This window comes from Pongo pygmaeus, chromosome 6 (assembly GCF_028885625.2).
Source record: "Pongo pygmaeus isolate AG05252 chromosome 6, NHGRI_mPonPyg2-v2.0_pri, whole genome shotgun sequence".
NCBI classification, from domain to species: domain Eukaryota; kingdom Metazoa; phylum Chordata; class Mammalia; order Primates; family Hominidae; genus Pongo; species Pongo pygmaeus.
The window spans coordinates 66,833,407-66,855,225 of record NC_072379.2 but is presented as its reverse complement, the minus strand read 5'-3'; the positions used below and the strand labels follow the sequence as shown (position 1 = coordinate 66,855,225).

Below are 21,819 nucleotides of genomic sequence, written 5' to 3'. Positions count from 1 at the left end.
TAATTTTAATAGATACATAAAAGTGTTCTGTAAATTTCAACACCAATAAAATAAGACTAGTAGAGAACATCCTCAATCTAATGTATGGCCTGTACAAAAAATGCAAAGCTAACATTAAACTTGGTGGTGAAAGATCAATTGTTTCCTTCTAAAATCAGGAGAAAAGCAAGAATGTCCACTTTTACCACTTCTATTCAACATTATGCTAAAGATTCTAGACATTTTAATAAGGCAAAGAAAGAAAGGAAGAACGGAAGAAAGAGGAAGGGAGAGAGGGAGGGAGGGAAAGAAAAAAGGAAGGAAGGAAGGAGGGAAGGGGAAGGGAAGGAAGGAAGAAAGGAAAGAGAGAGAGAGAGAAAGAGAAAGAAGGAGGAAAGAGAAAAAGAAAAATCAGACAGGAAGAAGTAAAACTGTTCCTTCATTAAATTATCAACAGTAAAATGAACAATTATTTGTGTATAGTTCTATAAATTTTAATACAGAAGTCAACACTCTTTCTGGGAGTCTTACTTGCAAGGAATTAGTCAAACTAACACTCACCTCTCAGCTCACCCTCCTGACTGAAGGGTTGCACACTACACCTTCCTCTCTAAGCAACCTGTACTATTTCAACAAATAGAAGCTGAGATCATACCTGTTAATATCACTCTTAGCAACATTGGAGGATTGTTCCTATAATAAACAGGAAAGGAAGAGTAAGAATAACACCCAAAGCCTTAAAAACAACTACCTTACCTCTCTTGGATTCAAACTACTGTCCAACCAGCTCAGTTAATCCATATTCCATAGGATATATTGGTTATGTGAAACACATCCTCTTGAATGACCAACAGAATTGTCTAGACAAGTGCATTTTCTATTTAGGTAATATTTTTTATGCCAATAGTAAACAAAGTTATTCATTTAATACTTAAATTGTGTGGTGATAATTTGCCTTTGGAAAAAATAATAGCATCAATTTATGATCTAAATTATCAAATGGTCCTGGGATTGCTGGTTCAGTTGATCGGTGACTTCCGTGGGGACCATCCCATCTGACTAATCTCTTTGCTATTCTAATTTCATAGTGAAGGGATAAAATTTTTGATTTGGGTCACTTCTTCATAAGTGGCTTCAGTGCTTGATGAGGCTCAATCATATTGCATATACCACTTCCATTTGATGATGGAGTTCTGGGCATGCCCAATTTTATGGCTTGATATATCATGTAACATTCAGTTCATGATAGGTAGTTCAACTCACTCAATCTCATTGCAATTTGGTGACCAATGGTTAAGTGCGCAGTCTCTATGTAGGCCTTGTGGCAGGCCATGAGCTGATTCTCAAAAGGAGAATAACTATCCACAGAGGAGGGCAAGGCTTTGCTTTAAAATCCTAGGGCTCTGCTCTGCAATTCATCTACAGTGGCCTGCCAAATTCTCTACCCAGCATCCGTATCTGGCACTGACACCTGAATCACCATTGGATCTACTAGATCACATGGCCAAATGGTAGATCAGGTTACACAAAAGCCTAAATCTGTTGCAGGACCTTCACTTGTTCTGGGCCCCACTCAAACTCAGCAGATTTTAGGGTCACTTGGTACAAGATTGGATAACGTACACAAATGAGAATATGGTGTCTCCAAAATCCAAAGACCCACAAGCATTGTGTCTTTCTAAGGAAAGACTGTGAGGTATATTTCTGGCCTTGACAGCCTAAAGCGAACTATTTTCAATGGTCCTTATAAACAGAGATGGAAAAATTATACTTCCAAGGTACCGTAGGGTGTGTCAATTTCCTCAAGCAATGAGACCAGGTCTGGCACAGCTGCTGCAATTTGAGTCACCATTTGGCTAAGCTTATGATAATCCAGAGTTATTCTTGAAAATATGTCTGTCTTCGGCACAGGCCAAATAGGTGAGTTGAATTGTGATGTGGTGAAAATCACCACACCTGCATCTTTCAATCCATCATAGTGACACACAATTCTACAATCACTTGAGGAATGTGGTATTGCTTTCAATTTATTATTTTCCTAGGTACAGGTAATTCCAGTGGATTGGATTTGCCCTTTCCCACCATAATAGCTCTCACTCCACAGGTCAAGGAACCAATGTTGGGATTCGGGGTTTGTTATTCAGCAGTCTCAGCCCTGCAACTACTGGAGATAAGTGTCTCCTTCAGGGCATATGTAGAAGCTTACAGGTCATTTGTAAGGCCCTTGAGCTGGGAATTCAAATCCCTAAGCTTATCCTTTTCTTTTTTGCACTTTGTCTGGTGACATTAGGAGTATATTATAAATTTTTTAAACTTTATGTTTTCCTGATGCTTCAACATCCCCACAAATAATCTGTAAACACGTTGCCCACACAACCAGGTACACTGGTGTGGGTAAGTCTGGTCTCTGCCACAAGAGTTCCTTCTTGGCTTCCCTTTACTGACCTAGTGACATTCAAACACACCAATAAAATCTCCTCATGGTTTTTGCTTGTGTACTTCACCATGTCCCCCAATAAAAGCATTTGCCCATGGGTCCAATCTCCCTCCCCCACTTCTCTCTCTCTTTCAGGCTCTCATCTACTTGATTGAGCTCACTCCTTGAGATTTCCTCCCATATGGCCTCCTGCATGGCGTGCTGTGCCTCCTGCCTCTAGGACCTGTGTGTATAATAATCACTCTCTGAATATAATTTCTCCAATTGTGTTGAAATAATCCTTAAAGACCCCACAAAAAGGATTTATTCCCCATTTACAATAATGGAGCAACTAGTCAATCTTGTATTTGTTAATTTGACAAAAATGTTCAATAATATTATATACAGTCAACCAGATACTTGATTTTTATAAGCAGTTGATTATGAATATCCAATGATGATATTTTGCATGTCCGTATTTCCAGACCACATCATGAACTATGAGTGCTCTTTTCACTATTGGAAATAGAGTGATTCGCATATTTAAATATAATCTAATTATATTTAGAAAGCCAATTCCAGAAACCCCAGAACCTATTCAGAGACTTCATCCTTAAGATTCTGTCCCTCTACAACCACTCTTGGTACCAAAAGCTGTATTAATCAGGGTTCTCCAGAGAAAAAGAACAGATAGGAAACAGGTTCCCCCAGAATAATTTTTGATGAAATGTCTGGGAATCCACAGGCCCAGTAAGTTGACACATAATAATAACCTCACAGGATATAATCAGGAGCTGGCAGTCAACAGATAAAAGTACAAAGTAAGAAAAACTTGACCTCTAACCCTACTTTTCCAACTTAAAATTTATTGGTTGGAAAACTTGTCCCTTCCCTGGGATATCAGATACTGAGACCCAAGCCTTGAAGTTATGGCTATGACATAATGGAAACCTTGCCTCCAGCTCTGTTGTGCCACTTAGTATTTATGAATGGAGAAGAACAGATCCTCCTCCAGTATGATGAAAGTAATTATATCTGATCCTCCAGAAAGCAACTGTATGACACAGTGGAGCGGCAGCCTCTGTTTCTGATCTACCACCTCTGCACTCCACCAGGATAGCCTGCCTTAACCACTCATTATGTCTATTTCAATGGGCCTCCTAGGAACGTAGGAGACAGTGTAGGAGTGGTCTGTAGACAGTGGTACTCAAAGTATATCCCTATACCAGCAGCATAAGCATCACCTGGAAAACTATTAGAAATTCAATTTCTTGGGCTCCATCCTGACATAGTGATTCAGAAAGCCTGTACGTGGGTCTCAGTTATCAGTTTTAACAAGATCTTCAGATGATTATTTATCTAGTGTTCACTAAAGTTTGAGAACCAGTGCTTTAGGGGATCAACTAACTTAACCCACTTCAACTATTTTCATTGCTTAAGGACTTCTCAGAGCCTCAGACGATAATGTATACTGAAATTTCCAAGCTTCTCAAACACATTTAACTACATATTTTTTAAACATAAGCATACCTTTAGGATTATGTTCTATGAAATATTCTTAATAAAACAGAATTTGAGAGTGTGCTATTTGAACTGGAATGCCTAATGATATTACCTTCCTTCAGTCAAGTAAAAGTCATACAATTAAAAAAGGATATGAAGAAACCAGACACTTTTTCTTTCAAAATGATTACATTTCTATTTAATGAATGAAATCATTCTTTGAGATAACTAATGTTGAAATCCAGTTTCTCAAAAAAATTATATTTTGTGATTAAATAATTTAAAATTCCCAAACAAGCCCCATATACTTACTTGCCCTCTTTTATTATATTCCTAATTCTGTACTATACTTGGCAGATATGGATTAATAAAAACTAAAGTGGGTTTTTAATTAAAGAAGCAGGAATAAAACAGTTTACTGAAATCTCAGTTAACCCAAAGCTTTATTTTAACCAATACTTTCAATTATGCACATAGCTGCACTGTTTTCACGGTTAAGTCATTGAGAATCTAGAAAATGAAAAGTAGATCTACTGCCATTGTTTATGTTCCCACAGTTTCAATACCTATGAGACTCAATCTGCTGGAGTTTGTCAGTGTTCCAGGTTTTAAATAAGAGGATGTCTGCATATTTGCTCTAAGTGGTATTCCAGAAAGCTCATAAATTGATTTTTAACTGCTATGTCACATAAAAGTCACTTAATTTGGGCTGGGAACTAAATGAGCTTCTATCTGAAATTAGTTCTGAAACTAATGTGTGTCCTTGTACAGTCATTGATGGCCATTTTTCCATATCTCATGGGCTCTGAAAATTCATGGTTCTATTTTTATGTAAAATTAGTTGCACCAATTGAACAGTTGGAACCAAATGAAAATGGTAATTCAAATGAGAAATGAGTTAAAATAATAGTCATGTATCTAGGGAGAAAAAATTAAAAAAATGATATCTCACATTTCAAGTAGATAAATCAGCACCTAAACATCATCATAATACTCATAATCAGGCCGGGTGCTTGTGGCTTGTACCTGTAATCCCAGCACTTTGGGAGGCTGAGGCAGACGAATCACTTGAGGTCAGGAGTTTGAGACTAGCCTGGCCAACATGGTGAAACCCTGTCTCTACTAAAAATACAATAATTAGCTGGGAATGGTGATGGGTGCTTGTAATCCCAGCTACTTGGGAGGCTGAGGCAGGAGAGTCACTGGAACTTGGGAGCTGGAGGCTGCAGTGAGCCGTGATCATGCCACTGCACTCCAGTCTGGGCAACAGAGCAAGATTCTCTCTCAAATATATATATACATATATATATATATATATATATATATATATATATATATATATATGTATATATATATTCACAACTCAGAGTTATTTATTGCTTATATCACAGAAACAAATCAACAGGGGAAATTAATTAATTTGAGTAAGAACCCTCTCTGGAAATGTATGTATTGTTATACTTTCACATATGGTAAATGATGTATTTCATAGCAAAAGATTGGAAAAACCTACTTGATCATTAAGAAGAGACTGGTTAAATAAAAATGAGCACATTTTTATAATGAAATATCATTGTGTAAACAGGTAATTGTATGCATATATTGTTAAAATGAACCTTGGTTACAAGTTTTACCTGTAGCCACAAACTTCAAACTTCTGCCATGTGTCCAAGTACCTTAAATGAATGGAAAATTATTGACATAAGTGTTTCAGGAGTGTTTCTCAGACGTTTTTCTTGAAGGCACAAAGCATTAAACCAAATGGATTTTTAGAAGCCATTACTTTTAGTGTTTAAGTAATGTATTAGTGTTATAGGACTAGGTAATACAGTGTTTAGGTAATATATTATTAGTGATACTAGGACATACTTCAGTGAAAGTAACATTTGGTTGAAGAAGCCTTGCAGTCCCATTAGTCTCAGTGTTGTCATAATTTTGGACAAGTCACTGAATTTCTTTGTACTGTATTTTTCTTTGTACAATTACACACATGTATTGTATAATCTCTAAGAACCCATTGCTATCAAATGTTTTATAAACTTTTATAGCATTGCCACCTCAACTATTTCATTAATATTAATACTTTGGGAGATCACATCTTTAACAGCTGAAAAAGACTTCAAAAAAATTCCTTCAGAATCAAGTACTATATAGCAGTCTCTTCTTACTCCCAAATCCTCTGAGGGATGGGGAGTCTCCATGTTTATTAGGAAGATTCTAATACACAGTCCGGACAGTGGGTTATTCTCTGTGCATAGGTCCTATAGCCAATGTTAGGTATTCTTGAATATCAAAAAGACTGTTGAACTTATAACAGGAATGATAGAAGATGTGAGAAGAATGAACATTTAGGGAGGATAGTATTGGCCTGGAAAAGACTTTGGGTTGCCTCAAGTTCCTCCTTTATTCTTTTTGCCTAACACTGTGTCTTTGCTTTGAAAATGTGGCTATAAAATTTGAGTCAAGTTTAATAAGGGATTGAGAAATATTAGATAAATAAGTGTCAACCCAATGGATAACAATTATATTTTAAATAAAAATTTTCTAGATAATTGATTATATTTATGCAAGAAAATTATATGCAACCTCTGACATAATTTTGAAGGTACCTGCCCTTGTGACATCACATGGAACAAGAGTTCTTGGCAGAGGAAAGTGGATTTCTAATGATTATGGTGATTTAACTAGTGTTGATTAGATCAAATGACTGACAGATTAGTTATTCTCTTTTGGAAACATTTAAAGGAAGGATTTCTAAGTCAGAACTGATTAGAAGTATAATTTTTTAAAAATCAAAATTAGAAGGTATTTTGAATAACAGAAATAAAATTAATCATTAAAATGTATAAAGGGATCCTGTAAAGTCTCTTGTCTTGAAGATGATACCACTTTCCTACATAATATTATTCAGCTTAAATGAAAGAGCAACAACAAAAGATCATGTCTTACAATGCTACTTAATACTCATACCAAAGATGTTAGAAAAATAGCATGTTTACTTAAGGTATTTTCTCAGAAGAATTCAGGTACGGAAGCTACTTTTGACATCTTATTTCTAGTTTCTTTATAGAAAAATGCAATGCCTCTTTTCCCAGCAGCTCAGATCCACTTCATTAATTCATTTGACTGCCATCATCACTTTCGCTGAACTCAGAGATATAGCTAAGAATGTAAATATATGAATTAGAAGATGCAGTTAGAGCATCTTCTGAGTGGTTTCACTAAGATACACATTGCTAATGTGCTTCTGGGAAGTCTAAAGGGAATATCAGTCTATATTCATTGTAATCTGTTACAATGGGAAATCCTAGGGTTGTGAGATTTAACAAATAAAAATTCAGGATGCCAGGTTAAATTTTGAATTTCAGATTAATAAGAAATAATATTTTAGTATAAATATATACTGCATATTACATAGCACATACTTATACTAAAACATAATTCATTGTTTATCTGAAATTCAAATTTAACTGAATGTCTTATATTTTACCTGGCAACTCCAGCACTGGCCCCTAATGAAACACAGCTCCTTATATCCACACACTTGTATATCCCCGATCCCTTACATCTGGACTGGGTCTTTTGTTAGTAAAACCAAATGGATGTAGCAAAAGTGATACACTGCCAGTTTTAGGTATAAGTTTTGGAGACACTGGGCAGCTTCTGCCCTTGTAGTCTTTGGGTGCTAAACTGTGGTAGAAAAAACTCAACAACCTCGATAAGACTACATGTAAGAGAACTGGCAAACTCAGTGGATAGGCCCAACATCTAACCCCAGTTGAATAGCTACCCAAGCAGAGAAGCAGAGGTTCCAGTGAAGAAGCCTTCTTGAATATACAGTCCCATTAGACACCATATGGAACAGAGACGGATCATACGTGCAGTGCCCTGTCTGATTCCTGACCCACAAATCATCAGAAATAATAAAATGATTGCTGTTTTTAGTGTTTTGGAGTAGTTGTTACGCAATAATAGATGACTAAGGCACATAAGACCCCAGCTCCAATTCTACTTAGTGATCTCTGCAGTTCCTCTAAGAAACTGACTTCTACAGAGTTTCAGAAGTAAAGAGGAAAATATTAATTTATAGGCATATCAATATTATTAACAAATTACCTTGTTCACTGTGCTTGAGAAAATAAAAAGTTGTGCAAGTGTTAAATGTATGAAGGTTTTGTAAAACCAAGAATGAATTGGCAAATTAAATACTTAAAAAATAAATTCAACATCAGAGGAGTAAGTTTGATCATTGTGGGTAAAATACTCACATGTTTTTCTTTTCTTTTATTAAAGAAAACACATTTCATTATTCTATTGCTTTCTTCTTTTGATTACCTTTCCAGAGCTTAAATTTGAATAAGATTTTGCCATTGATTCTGTAATGATAACTTTACTGCAAATAATTTCTAATAGGACATTTTAACCTTTGCTTCAAACAAAATGGTGAAAGCTAAAGAAACAAAAAGCCACTCAGAACTTTTCATATCAGGAAGAGGAAAATAATTTTATATCAACTTTACAAAAGAAAAAAATTTTTACATTGCAATCTTGATGAAAAGTTGTACATATTAGCCTAAAGATTTTTTAAAAGCTACACTTAAACTACCTAATTCCAAAGATATCCATGATATCAATTGAGATTGCATTGGGTTGCAAGTAACAGAAAACTCAAATGAATTAGAAGTGGCTTAACAATATGCAGTTTTATTTTATCATGTTGGAAAAGTCTGGAGGTGCACAGAGAAGGTAGCATGCCAGTTCTACAGTACTACTTCTACTTGGTGGCCTCTCACACAGTTTACATGTGTTACCTCATTGATGATAAAACTTGCTTGAACTTCAGTCATCACGTCCACATTCCAGAAAGTAGAAAGAGGGATATTCCCCCTCCCTTTTATGAAACTTTTCAGAACCTTAAAAAGAAACTTTTGTTAGCATTCTATTGACCAGAACTTAATCACATGATGATATGGTTGGGAAAAGTAGCCTCTGTTCTGAGTGATCAGGTGTCCAGTTTAAATGTGATATTTATTTCTAAGGAAGAAGGGGAGAATGTTCATTGGTTCTCTGTGCCGTATGGCTTATTTCATACAGATTGATACTTGTTAATAATTAACTTTGAAAATATTCTAAAATTATTTACATGTGTGTGTTCTCAGCTGAAATTTGTAAGGAGATATTGAATTATTGAGTACCAATTACATGCAGAAAACTCTGTTAAGTGTGGTGAGATTATTTATAAAGATGATCTGGGTTGTTAAATCAAGGAGCATACATATATTTAGAAATACTATAAAATATAAAACATAGTGAAAGGATCCCAATACAGTGTTTGGTTAATAGAAAAAGCTTAAATTTTATGTTATCACCAAGTAAGGGGAAATTACAACTTGCAGAGATATTAAGCAAAATGTCCATGAAAAAATTCCATTTCACCAACCTCCAATTGTGTGAGTGTATATCTGTACTGATTTTCCTTTCAGCCCTTTACTTTATTGTTTCAGGTATCCTCACAACATTACAAAAACTAGTAAAAAATACAAAAGAAAGAGGAAGAAGAGAAGAACAAAGAGGAGGAGAAGGAGGAGGAGGAGGAGAATTATTTTATTTTTGAGTTCTTTACTCTTTCCACCTCCTTGCCTTGATTGGAACCAGTTCATCCCCTACCTTTGGGCCATCTCAGAGCTCTCTCATTGTCCTACAGATCCCAGAGGTTGCATCAATATTATTCCAGCACCCACCACTTTTTGGTGTCACTTCCAGGTTAATACTCTTTCTCCTTTGTGCAAAAAAACTTCTCTTCTTTGAAGGACTCATTTCCTTAAGCAATACCTCTCTCTAATCTTTTTTGTCACTGTCATCTGTCAATATCTCATCCCTCCCATGAATCCCTGAGGACTTTGAAATCTGCCTTACAGAGATTTTTACATTCTCCTCTTGACTGTCTTGGGTGACCATGGCATCTATATGGTAGACTCATCTGCGACATTAGCGTCAATGCTTCTTAATCCAGCTGGGATTCTGACTGTTTTTACCTTCGCTGAAGCTTAGCCACTTTCATAAACAGCAACACCTTAAACCTTGAAATTATTCTGAATTTAGATATTTCTCATAACTTTAATGCCTAAACTCTACTTCCTGTCTTAATTGTTCAACATTAACAAAGCCTCCAAAGCCTCCAATTTCTTCTCCCTTCCTTTTTTCATTATCATTCATTTCCTTCCACATTGAACCTAGAGTCTCTACTGTTTGAGCGCCACTTCAATCATCACTAACTAGTACTTTCAATCTTCTATTCCTAAGCAATGTCAGCTGGGCACTCAGGGCAATAAGAGACGGCTAGAAAAACAAGCAGACAGGCAAGCAGATAAACAGATTCTTATTGTCCACCATAGACATGTAACATAGTAACACCACTTCAATACTTAATTCCACCCCTCTCTCATTAGCTTATCAGGTGACCTTACTCTTCCTTCCCTAAAATTTGAGATGCTTATATCTGAATTTCCTTAACTTCCTGACAGATACAAATGCACGCATCTGTCCTCATTCCTACATTTTTTCCTACCTTCTCTTGGAAAGGGATCTGTCTTCTGCATATGAAGCCTCAGTTCCCTCCCTGCACTTTCTGTGCCATCTCTCCCACCTTCTCAGAGTCATTAGCACTTCTGCTTACTCTCTTCTCATTTTCTACATCTTCTCCTATGTTTTAAGATGCATCCCACTCATATTTACACCCTCTTCTCACGTCTACTCTTTTATTTCCATTGCATTCACAGCCAAGATTTTGGGAAAAGCATAGTGTACATTAACAGCTTCAGTTTTGTTCAGTTCTTTGAAATCAACCTTCAGTTTCATCTCCTTTTACTCTTCCACCAGTGCTCTCCTCCACTTCCAAGGCCAATAACCTCTTGGTTGCTAAATCCAGTGAACGCAGTTTACTCTTTATCTTATTAGTCTTCTCTGTAGCATTTTACGTAATTCCCCACACTTGGCTACAGAAACACTGTTTTCTCAGCACACCTCTCAGTAGATTCTCTTCCACCCCTCTGAATGCTCCTTCATTGTCTCTTTAGAGAGCTCTTTAGGTGAAACGATTTTTTTTATGTTTCTGTTTTTTTGCTCGTCTACTGCTCTTCTGACTATGCCTTGGTATCTCATCTACTCTCATTAATTCACTTTAAAGCAATATGCTTACAGAACTCAAGTCCCTATTTCCAGGCTTGGCAATAGGAATGGAAATTAAAGAGAATATCATATTTGTTCTCTCTCTCCAGTTAGTTTGTAAATTACCAGTGCAGAAACTATGGACAGCACCTGGAACAGTATTTTGCATAATGAGGCAAATTAGATAATAACTAAACCTGACAGGAAACTATATTTTAATTCCTTGTACTTGGGTAGGGGTGTCAAGAGGCAGCAATAGTATGAATCAGAGAGGTAATATTTTTTAAATTGAGATAACAAAATGTAACATCCGTTTCTTCTGCAGTCTATAAAACAACTCCAAAATTACACTCTACAGTGCCCTCTACATTAGGGGTCTTCAAACCCCTGGCCAAGGATCAGTACTGGTCTGTGGCCTGTTAGGAACCAGGCTGCACAGCAGGAGATAAGCAGCAGGTGGGCAAGCAAAGCTTCATATGTATTTATAGCCACTCCCCATTGCTCGCATTACTGCCTGAGCTCTCTCTCTCATCAGACCAGCAGTGGCATTAGATTCTCATAGGAGCACAACCCTATTTTGAACTGTGTAAGTGAGGGATCTAAGTTGCATGCTCCTTATGAGAATCTAATGCCTGATAATCTGTCACTATTCCCATCATTCCCAGATGGGACTGTATAGTTGCAGGAAAACAAGCTCAGGACTCGCATTTATTCTACATCATGGTGAGTTGTATAATAATTTAATTATATATTACAATGTAATAATAATAGAAGTAAAGTGCACAATAAATGTAATGCGCTTGAATTGTCCCCAAACCATCTCCCCTCTCCAGTTTGTGAAAACAATTGTATTTCACAAAACTGGTTCCTGATGCCAAAAAGGTTGGGGACTGCTGCTCTAAATCATAGTCCGCCATCCAATATATGTTCTTGAACAATAAAAGAAACAAACGAAAACATCTACAGATGACTGGATTCATGTTAAAGTATTTTAACCTTCAACTGTGCTTATTTCTGCAAAAGAAAGCTGAAACCTGAGCTACTTATATTTCATCACCTTATAATGGAACTTATTCAATGTACTAGCAGAATCTGTTTGAATATTATTCTGTTTAATGATCTTTTTTCTTGGTGAGTAAAGCTCACTGTTATGATTCCTCAGCATTTGTAATATTATGCTGTGCTGAATATGGGCTTTCTACAAATCTGTTATTGCATTGCTTTTCTCTTTTCTCTCACTCTCTCTCTCTCCTTTCTCTTTCTCTCTTTGCCTCTCTCAGGCTCTTATTTATCCATCACACACATGTACACATTCACACAGAATAAGCTGCTTACCATTCAGACAGAATTTCCTGTTTTCAATTCTGGGTTTCAGTTTGTTATGATTTAACATTAAAAATGTTTTAATCTGTATGGGTTATTATTTATCCATACATATTATATGTATTACACATCATAACCCATAGTGGACAGGATGGCTTTTTCACTCCCCTTCTGAGAAATAGTCCTGTTAACAATATGGTTAGAGTGCCTGCTGCCCCATTTTCAGACCCTGTAACTATGGACACAGTTGATTGATTCAGGTTTGCATACCTATCTGCAGGAAGGCAAATCAGATCTTTTCCCTAGTATCTTTAAACTTGGCACCATGTAGCATGTATTTCAGTCCTTCTCTGGTAGAGAATACATGAATCTGGAGTTGGTGGCTGATATGGTTTGGCTGTGTCCCTACCTAAATCTCATCTTGAATTACCATGTGTTGTGGGAGGAACCTGGTAGTAGATAATTGAATCATGGGGGTAGGTCTTTCCCATGCTGTTCTCATGGCAGTGAATAAGTCTCACGAGATCTGATGGTTTCATAAGGGGGAGTTTCCCTGCACCAGCTCTCTCTTTGCCTGCTGCCATCTATGTAAGATGTGACTTGCTCTTCCTTGCCTTCTGCCATGATTGTGAGGCCTCCCTAGCCATGTGGAACCATAAGTCCATTAAACCTCTTTCTTTTGTAAATTGCCCAGTCCCAGGTATGTCTTTATCAACATCATGAAAACAGACTAATACTGTGGGCATTTCTACTATGTGGGAAATGTTGGAGGAAATTAAGGCAACCCACATAAAGAAGCAAAAATAAGGACTGCAGAGAGGGTTCTAATGGAGTCCAGTCACTAGTGCTGATTGGCTCTGCAGTTAGCTCTAGAAAGCAATTCCTGTATTTTGATTGCAAGAGCCAATATATTTTTCTATCTCTCTGATTTAGTTTGAATTAGCTTTCAGTCATTCACAATTAGAGTCCTGACTAAAGATATGTTCTGTGAGCTTAAAGTTGGATTTGCTCATTTACATTTATCTACTTTTTATGTTTCTTATAAGGGAGAATACATACTCTAATTAGCTAACACATTATGGAATTGTGATATACAAATTGATTACATTTATTCTGTGGCAGAGGAGAGAATTGTTCTCCTAGGAAACCCTTATATATCCTTGCTTCCTCATTGCTCCCTGATATTAAAGTTTCATGTCTTCAGTTTATGTGTCTGTAATGAGGAACCCACTTAAGAATAAATAGTTTAGGACAACATTTTGCTGGGTGAGATATTTGCCTTGGCTACCCATTCTGGATACCAGAATTTTGACGGCATTGTTAAACTGGGACAAATTCAACTGAAAAACAATGACAAAATGAAAACCCAAAACATAACCCAACTATTAATAGTTCTTGAGGGGTTTCATAAATTGGAATTTTGTAAAAACAATTTGTTTAGCTCCGCTCATCTCTCATAATAGATGTAGAACTGCCTAGATTACCATGAAACAAATATAATGCTATATATAATAATCAAAATGCACATTCAGTAGTGCTTTGGTAAAAATGTTTAATTTTTCTCATCTATGAATTGGTTAAAAAAATTCAGCTGTGTAGAAGAAGGATATTTTCACGTGTGTCTCAGTTTTCATCTCTTGACCCTCTATTCTGGTGTCCCTCTGATTTTACCCTGGGCCAATCTATAGTGGAAGTCTTGCCTTTTATAAATGGCAGTATATCATCATTCTCTGCTAGTCTTATAGCTCCACCTCAGAAGCAGATAAATTATTAAATGATGGCTGAAGTAGGGATGTGCCACTCATGTCACTGCCTTATTCATTGTCTGAAGGACTTCTTGCTCTATCACTGAATCCTATGCCTTTGAACATTTTCTGTTGCCCTCTTTTATTTCTGCCACATAATCCAAATGGTAAGTAAACTTTTACTGTTTCAAATGTTGGCAACTTATAAGCCAGCTTTGAGCTCAGAATGAAAAACCTCTGTCCACAAGTAAGGTCAAACTACTTCTCTTGTAAGCTACTATAGTTCAGAAGCTTGGAGTATGACTCTCTTAAATATTTTACAGCTACCCAAAGTAAGGCAAGAAATTAGACATTGGAAGGCCATTGAATTAGAAATTCTTGAAGTCTAGGAAAAAATAAGAACTAACCTAATCAGTCATTTACTTCTTGATATAGTAGGTCCATATCATTTGGGGAGAGTAGGTTTTATAAAAAGGAGAGGGGAGCAACTATTAAGATTGTAGTCTTTGAAGGGAATGGGAAAAGAACTCTAAAAAAAGGATCACAAAAAGCAGGAAGAGAAAAGTGAAAGTTTCTCCTTCACGGTTTTCCTATGACAGCCCTCAATATACAATTCAAAAAAAAATGGCCAATGAATTTAATAGACAATCCTCCATTTGTTTCTCTGTTAAATCTGCATAATTCTGCTAAACTGAATTCAGAGTTTTCTGAAAAATATGAAACTAACTCTCTTGGGTTTATAATAACTATAAAAGATACATATGAAAATACTGATGATATATATGAGTCCCAGGAATATATCTATGTACAGTTTTAAGCTAAGTCATGTCTTCAAAAACTATTAAAATCTCTTGGCTCCCTTATCTACAAAGATTCTAATACTTGGTTCTCTTATATCAGCAAGTGTTTTCCAAACTTGGGAGCTTTAAAATATACAGATTTTGAGACTCTAGCACTAAAAGCCAGAAACAAGACGTTTTCTTTAAGGATTATACTGACATAACAAAATAAATTTAAATTAAAAAACACCCCAAATTTTATCATTAATTCAAACCAATGTTTTTATATATCCATGCTACTTTTAATTTTTGTGTTCATGCATATTTTAACATATTTGTAGTAATATTAAATGCCATAGTTTTTTACACTTCAACTATTATAATGTGCATACTTTTCCAGTGTGCTTTTATTTTTTATTTCCCTAACTGCCCTTTCTTCCTATTCTCACCCTTCCTGAGAAAAACATATTAATGAGTTTATGTCAATCATCCACACTTTTTTCATGCTTGTCCAAATAAATATTGCAATTTACTCTTGTTTCTTAACAATGCATAATAGACAGTAACCTAATTCAACAGCTATAAATCTAATGTATTATTTTTAACAATGGTATAACATTCTGTATTTTAATACCACATTTTTAAAATTATTTCTCTATTGATAGTTATTCAGGGTACTTAATTTTAGTTTCTTCCACCTCTGACTATAAACGAAAGTACAAAGCTGCAATAAACTCCTCGGCTCTTATATGCACATATATTATATACTGGTGCTTAGATTTTCCAACAATATATTTTTAGAAGTTAAGAATCTATTTATAACATTGTTAGGCGGCAAACAATCAATGAATGGTTTGAAATGATCTCTAACATTTTTGTGAGTCTGAGAGTCACTTTGTTCTACCTGTTTCCGAAGCTGAGAGCAAACCCTTCAGTGGAGCCCTGTTTTGGCAGTCCTGTGTTGGCTACAAGAGGAATAGGTCTGCTTTGGACACTTTAAGGACCAAAGCCTATTGTGACTACACAATAAGATCTTGAAATAGCTTGCATTTTCGTGAGTTCTTCATGGTCCATAACAAATGGTTATTATCAAACGAAAAGTCATTTTCCTAGGAGGTAAATAAAACTGCTGTCTTCAAATTTTTTGTTCCAGCACTTGCCCTTTGCATTACTTTACCTACTACCTCTGTTCTAAGGAAGTAGAGTTCCCTGGAAGCTCTGGGTCTCCTGGATGAGCTAACAGGTGAATGAGGGGTCAGAGTTCTGGCTATTCAGATGGGAACATACAAAGGTTACCATGGAAACTCTCTGCAGTTCCACCTTGTAATCTTTTGGAACTGAACTCCAGAAGGTGGCCTGACAGAAGTATCAGAGAGATATGATCAATGTGTTTGTCCTATATGAGGTAAAGCTCAGCAGATAAAGTTTATTAAATAAATAAATAAAAAGAATGAGCACATGGATACCTAGGAGTTTGCTTTATTTATCTGATTAGCACCAGGATTCTCTTGGACACACAACTTTGTAATTGTAATACTAAAGGCTACCACCACAGAGCTGTTTTCTCATTACCTGACAATCGCTATTTGGCTGAATGTTTCCTGTAAGTTGCAGGCTCAAATTTCTCATTGCCAGTGTATTTTAAAAACCCATATTATATGCAGTGAATACATGACTTGGGATGCTAAACTCTTAGCAAATCAAGCTTCTGTGTTTCTTTCTTTAAAGATTTATTTGATATAATTATTCATAGTTTTCAGTTTTTATACTATCCACTCAACATATTCTGCTGCCCAATTTTCATACTAAATGTGGCTCATTTAAATGAACATTAGATATTTTGATCTCTGTGCTTTTTCTTTGTGCTATATGAAAATCTTGGAAAACCTCCTCATTTCCCTCTTCATCCCTCTATGTCTTTGATTATCAACAACTCCATTATTGCTCATAAGCTGTCTACAATTATAATTTTAAATTTAAAAATATAAGGACTACTTCTTTGTGGTTTGCAGTCTGAAATTAATCTCATTCTTCTTTTCTATAATATTATATGTGAATTAGAGGTAAACACTGTGGAAACATGATTTGTTTACAAATATAAGTGAGTTTGTAGTTATTAGTCCCTTTTCAGATTTTCTTTACTATTCAGGACATATTTTAAAAATCAAGGATACTCACATTCTTTTTTTTAAATTTTATTATTATTATACTTTAAGTTTTAGGGTACATGCGCACAACGTGCATGTTTGTTACATACGTATACATGTGTCATGTCGGTGTGCTGCACCCATTAACTCATCATTTAGCATTAGGTATATCTCCTAATGCTATCCCTCCCCCATCCACCCACCCCACAACAGTCCCTGGTGTGTGATGTTCCCCTTCCTGTGTCGATGTGTTCTCATTGTTCAATTCCCACCTATGAGTGAGACCATGCAGTATTTGGTTTTTTTGTCCTTGTGATAGTTTGCTGAGAATGATGGTTTCCAGCTTCATCCATGTCCCTACAAAGGACATGAACTCATCCTTTTTTATGGCTGCATAGTATTCCATGGTGTATATCTGCCACATTTTCTTAATCCAGTCTATCATTGTTGGACATTTGGGTTGGTTCCAAGACTTTGTTATTGTGAATAGTGCCACAATAAACATATGTGTGCATGTGTCTTTATAGCAGCATGATTTATAATCCTTTGGGTATATACCCTGTAATGGGGTGGATGGGTCAAATGGTATTTCTAGTTCTAGATCCCTGAGGAATCGCCACACTGACTTCCACAATGGTTGAACTAGTTTACAGTCCCACCAACAGTGTAGAAGTGTTCCTATTTCTCCACATCCTCTCCAGCACCTGTTGTTTCTTGACTTTTTAATGATCACCATTCTAACTGGTGTGAGATGGTATCTCATTGTGGTTTTGATTTGCATTTCTCTGATGGCCAGTGATGATGAGCATTTTTTCATGTGTCTTTTGGCTGCATAAATGTGTCCTTTTGAGAAGTGTCTGTTCATATCCTTTGCCCACTTGTTGATGGGGTTTTTTGTTTTTTTCTTGTAAATTTGTTGGAGTTCATTGTAGATTCTGGATATTAGCCCTTTGTCAGATGAGTAGATTGCAAAAATTGTCTCCCATTCTGTAGATTGCCTGTTCACTCTGATGGTAGTTTCTTTTGCTGTGCAGTAGCTCTTGAGTTTAATTAGATCCCATTTGTCAATTTTGGCTTTTGTTGCCATTGCTTTTGGTGTTTTAGACATGAAGTCCTTGCCCATGCCTATGTCCTGAGTGGTATTGCCTAGGTTTTTTTCTAGGGTTTTTATGGTTTTAGTTCTAACATTGAAGTCTTTAATCCATCTTGAATTAATTTTTGTATAAGGTGTAAGGAAGGGATCCAGTTTCAGCTTTCTACATATGGCTAGCCAGTTTTCCCAGCATCATTCATTCAATAGGGAATCCTTTCCCCATTGCTTGTTTTTGTCAGGTTTGTCAAAGATCAGATAGTTGTAGATATGTGGCATTATTTCTAAGGGCTCTGTTCTGTTCCATTAGCCTATATCTCTGTTTTGGTACCAGTACCATGCTGTTTTGGTTACTGTAGCCTTGTAGTTTAGTTTGAAGTCAGGTAGCATGATGCCTCCAGCTTTGTTCTTTTGGCTTAGGATTGACTTGGCAATGCGGGCTCTTTTTTGGTTCCATATGAACTTTAAAGTAGTTTTTTCCAATTGCGTGAAGAAAGTCCTTGGTAGTTTGATGGGGATGGCATTGAATCTATAAATTACCTGGGCAGTATGGCCATTTTCACGATATTGATTCCTCCTATGCATGAGCATGGAATGTTCTTCCATTTGTTTGTATCCTCTTTTATTTCATTGAGCAGTAGTTTGTAGTTCTCCTTGAAGAGGTCCTTCACATCCCTTGTAAGTTGGATTCCTAAGTATTTTATTGTCTTTGAAGCAATTGTGAATGGGAGTTCACTCATGATTTGGCTCTCTGTTTGTCTGTTATTGGTGTATAAGAATGCTTGTGATTTTTGCACATTGATTTTGTATCCTGAGACTGTGCTGAAGTTGCTTATCAGCTTAAGGAGATTTTGGGCTGAGACAATGGGGTTTTCTAGATATACAATACATGTCATCTGCAAACAGGGACAATTTGACTTCCTCTTTTCCTAATTGAATACCATTTATTTCCTTCTCCTGACTAATTGCCCTGACCAGAACTTCCAACACTATGTTGAATAGGAGTGGTGAGAGAGGGCATCCCTGCGTTGTGCCAGTTTTCAAAGGGAATGCTTCCAGTTTTTGCCCATTCAGTATGATATTGGCTGTGGATTTATCATAGATAGCTCTTATTATTTTGAGATACGTCCCATCAATACCTAATTTATTGAGAGTTTTTAGCATGAAGGGTTGTTGAATTTTGTCAAAGGCCTTTTCTGCATCTATTGAGATAATCATATGGTTTTTGTCTTTGGTTCTGTTTATATGCTTGATTACATTTATTGATTTGCATATGTTGAACCAGCCTTGCATCCCAGGGATGAAGCCCACTTGATCATGGTGGATAAGCTTTTTGATTTGCTGCTGGATTCGGTTTGCCAGTATTTTATTGAGGATTTTTGCATCAATGTTCATCAAGGATATTGGTCTAAAATTCTCCTTTTTGGTTGTGTCTCTGCCCGGCTTTGGTATCAGGATGATGCTGGCCTCATAAAATGAGATAGGGAGGATTCCGTCTTTTTTTATTGAGAGGAATAGTTTCAGAAGGAATGGTATCAGTTCCTCCTTGTACCTCTGGTAGAATTCGGCTGTGAATCCATCTGGTCCTGGACTTTTTTTGGTTGTTAAGCTATTAATTATTGCCTCAATTTCAGAGCCTGTTATTGGTCTATTCAGAGATTCAACTTCTTCCTGATTTAGTCTTGGGAGGGTGTATGTGTTGAGGAATTTATCCATTTCTTCTAGATTTTCTAGTTTATTTGCGTAGAGGTGTTTATAGTATTCTCTGACGGTAGTTTGTATTTCTGTGGGATCGGTGGTGATATCCCCTTTATCATTTTTTATTGTGTCTATTTGACTCTTCTCTCTTTTCTACTTTATTAGTCTTGCTAGTGGTCTTTCAATTTTGTCAATCTTTTCAAAAATCCAGCTCCTGGATTCATTGATTTTTTGAAGGGTTTTTTGTGTCTCTATTTCCTTCAGTTCTGCTCTGATCTTAGTTATTTCTTGCCTTCTGCTAGCTTTTGAATGTGTTTGCTCTTGCTTTCCTAGTTCTTTTAATTGTGATGTTAGGGTGTCAATTTTAGATCTTTCCTGCTTTCTCTTGTGGGCATTTAGTGCTATAAATTTCCCTCTACACACTGCTTTGAATGTGTCCCAGAGATTCTGGTATGTTGTGTCTGTGTTCTCATTGGTTTCAAAGAACATCTTTATTTCTGCCTTCATTTCATTATGTACCCAGTAGTCATTCAGGAGCAGTTTGTTCAGTTTCCATGTAGATGAGTGGTTTTGAGTGGGTTTCTTAATCCTGAGTTCTAGTTTGATGGCACTATGGTTTGAGAGACAGTTTGTTATAATTTCTATTCTTTTACATTTGCTCAGGAGTGCTTTACTTCCAACTATGTGGTCAATTTCGGAATAGGTGTGGTGTGGTGCTGAAAAGAATGTATATTCTGTTGATTTGGGGTAGAGAGTTCTATAGATATCTATTAGGTCTGCTTGGTGCAGAGCTGAGTTCAATTCCTGGATATCCTTTTTAACTTTCTCTCTCGTTGATCTGTCTAATGTTGACAGTGGGGTGTTAAAGTCTCCCATTATTATTGTGTGGGATTCTAAATCTCTTTGTAGGTCTCTAAGGACTTGCTTTATGAATCTGGGTGCTCCTGTATTGGGTGCATATATATTTAGGATAGTTAGCTCTTCTTGTTGAATTGATCCCTTTACCATTATGTAATGGCCTTCTTTGTCTCTTGATCTTTGTTGGTTTAAAGTCTGTTTTATCTGAGACTAGGATTGCAACCCCTGCCTTTTTTTGTTTTCCATTTGCTTGGTAGATCTTCCTGCATCCCTTTATTTTGAGCCTATGTGTGTCTCTGCACATGAGATGGGTTTCCTGAATACAGCACACTGATGGGTGTTGACTCTTTATCCAATTTGCCAGTCTATGTCTTTTAATTGGAGCATTTAGCCCATTTACATTTAAGGTTAATATCATTATGTGTGAATTTGATCCTGTCGTTATGATGTTAGCTGGTTATTTTGCTCGTTAGTTGATGCAGTTTCTTCCTAGCCTCGATGGTCTTTACAATTTGGCATGTTTATGCAGTGGCTGGTATCGGTTGTTCCTTTCCATGTTTAGTGCTTCCTTCAGGAGCTCTTTTAGGGCAGGCCTGGTGGTGACAAAATCTCTCAGCATTTGCTTGTCTGTAAAGTATTTTATTTCTCCTTCACTTATGAAGCTTAGTTTGGCTGGATATGAAATTCTGGGTTGAAAATTCTTTTCTTTCAGAATGTTGAATATTGGCCCTCACTCTCTTCTGGCTTGTAGAGTTTCTGCTGAGAGATCAGCTGTTAGTCTGATGGGCTTCCCTTTGTGGGTAACCCGACCTTTCTCTCTGGCTGCCCTTAACATTTTTTCCTTCATTTCAACTTTGGTGAATCTCACAATTATGTGTCTTGGAGTTGCTCTTCTTGAGGAGTATCTTTGTGGCATTCTCTGTATTTCCTCAATTTGAATGTTGGCCTGCCTTGCTAGATTGGAGAAGTTCTCCTGTATAATATCCTGCAGAGTGTTTTCCAACTTGGTTCCATTCTCCCCGTCACTTTCAGGTACACCAATCAAATGTAGATTTGGTCTTTTCACATAGTATTTCTTAGAGGCTTTGTTCGTTTCTTTTTATTCTTTTTTCTC

General features: G+C 36.4%; 1 long non-coding RNA gene across 1 annotated transcript in view; it reads right to left on the bottom strand.

Annotated features, from left to right (window-relative positions):
* The window catches only part of LOC129040749 (uncharacterized), a 42,400-nt gene extending 26,239 nt beyond the window's left edge, over nt 1–16,161 (bottom strand). Inside the window, exons 1-4 of the long non-coding RNA XR_008503722.1 lie at nt 15,817–16,161; nt 8,710–8,811; nt 5,533–5,574; nt 635–672 (exon numbers count right to left, since the gene is read on the bottom strand). This is a non-coding gene — a long non-coding RNA (uncharacterized LOC129040749). The remainder of the gene's footprint in view (nt 1–634; nt 673–5,532; nt 5,575–8,709; nt 8,812–15,816) is intronic.
* Nucleotides 16,162–21,819: the final 5,658 nt, after the last annotated feature.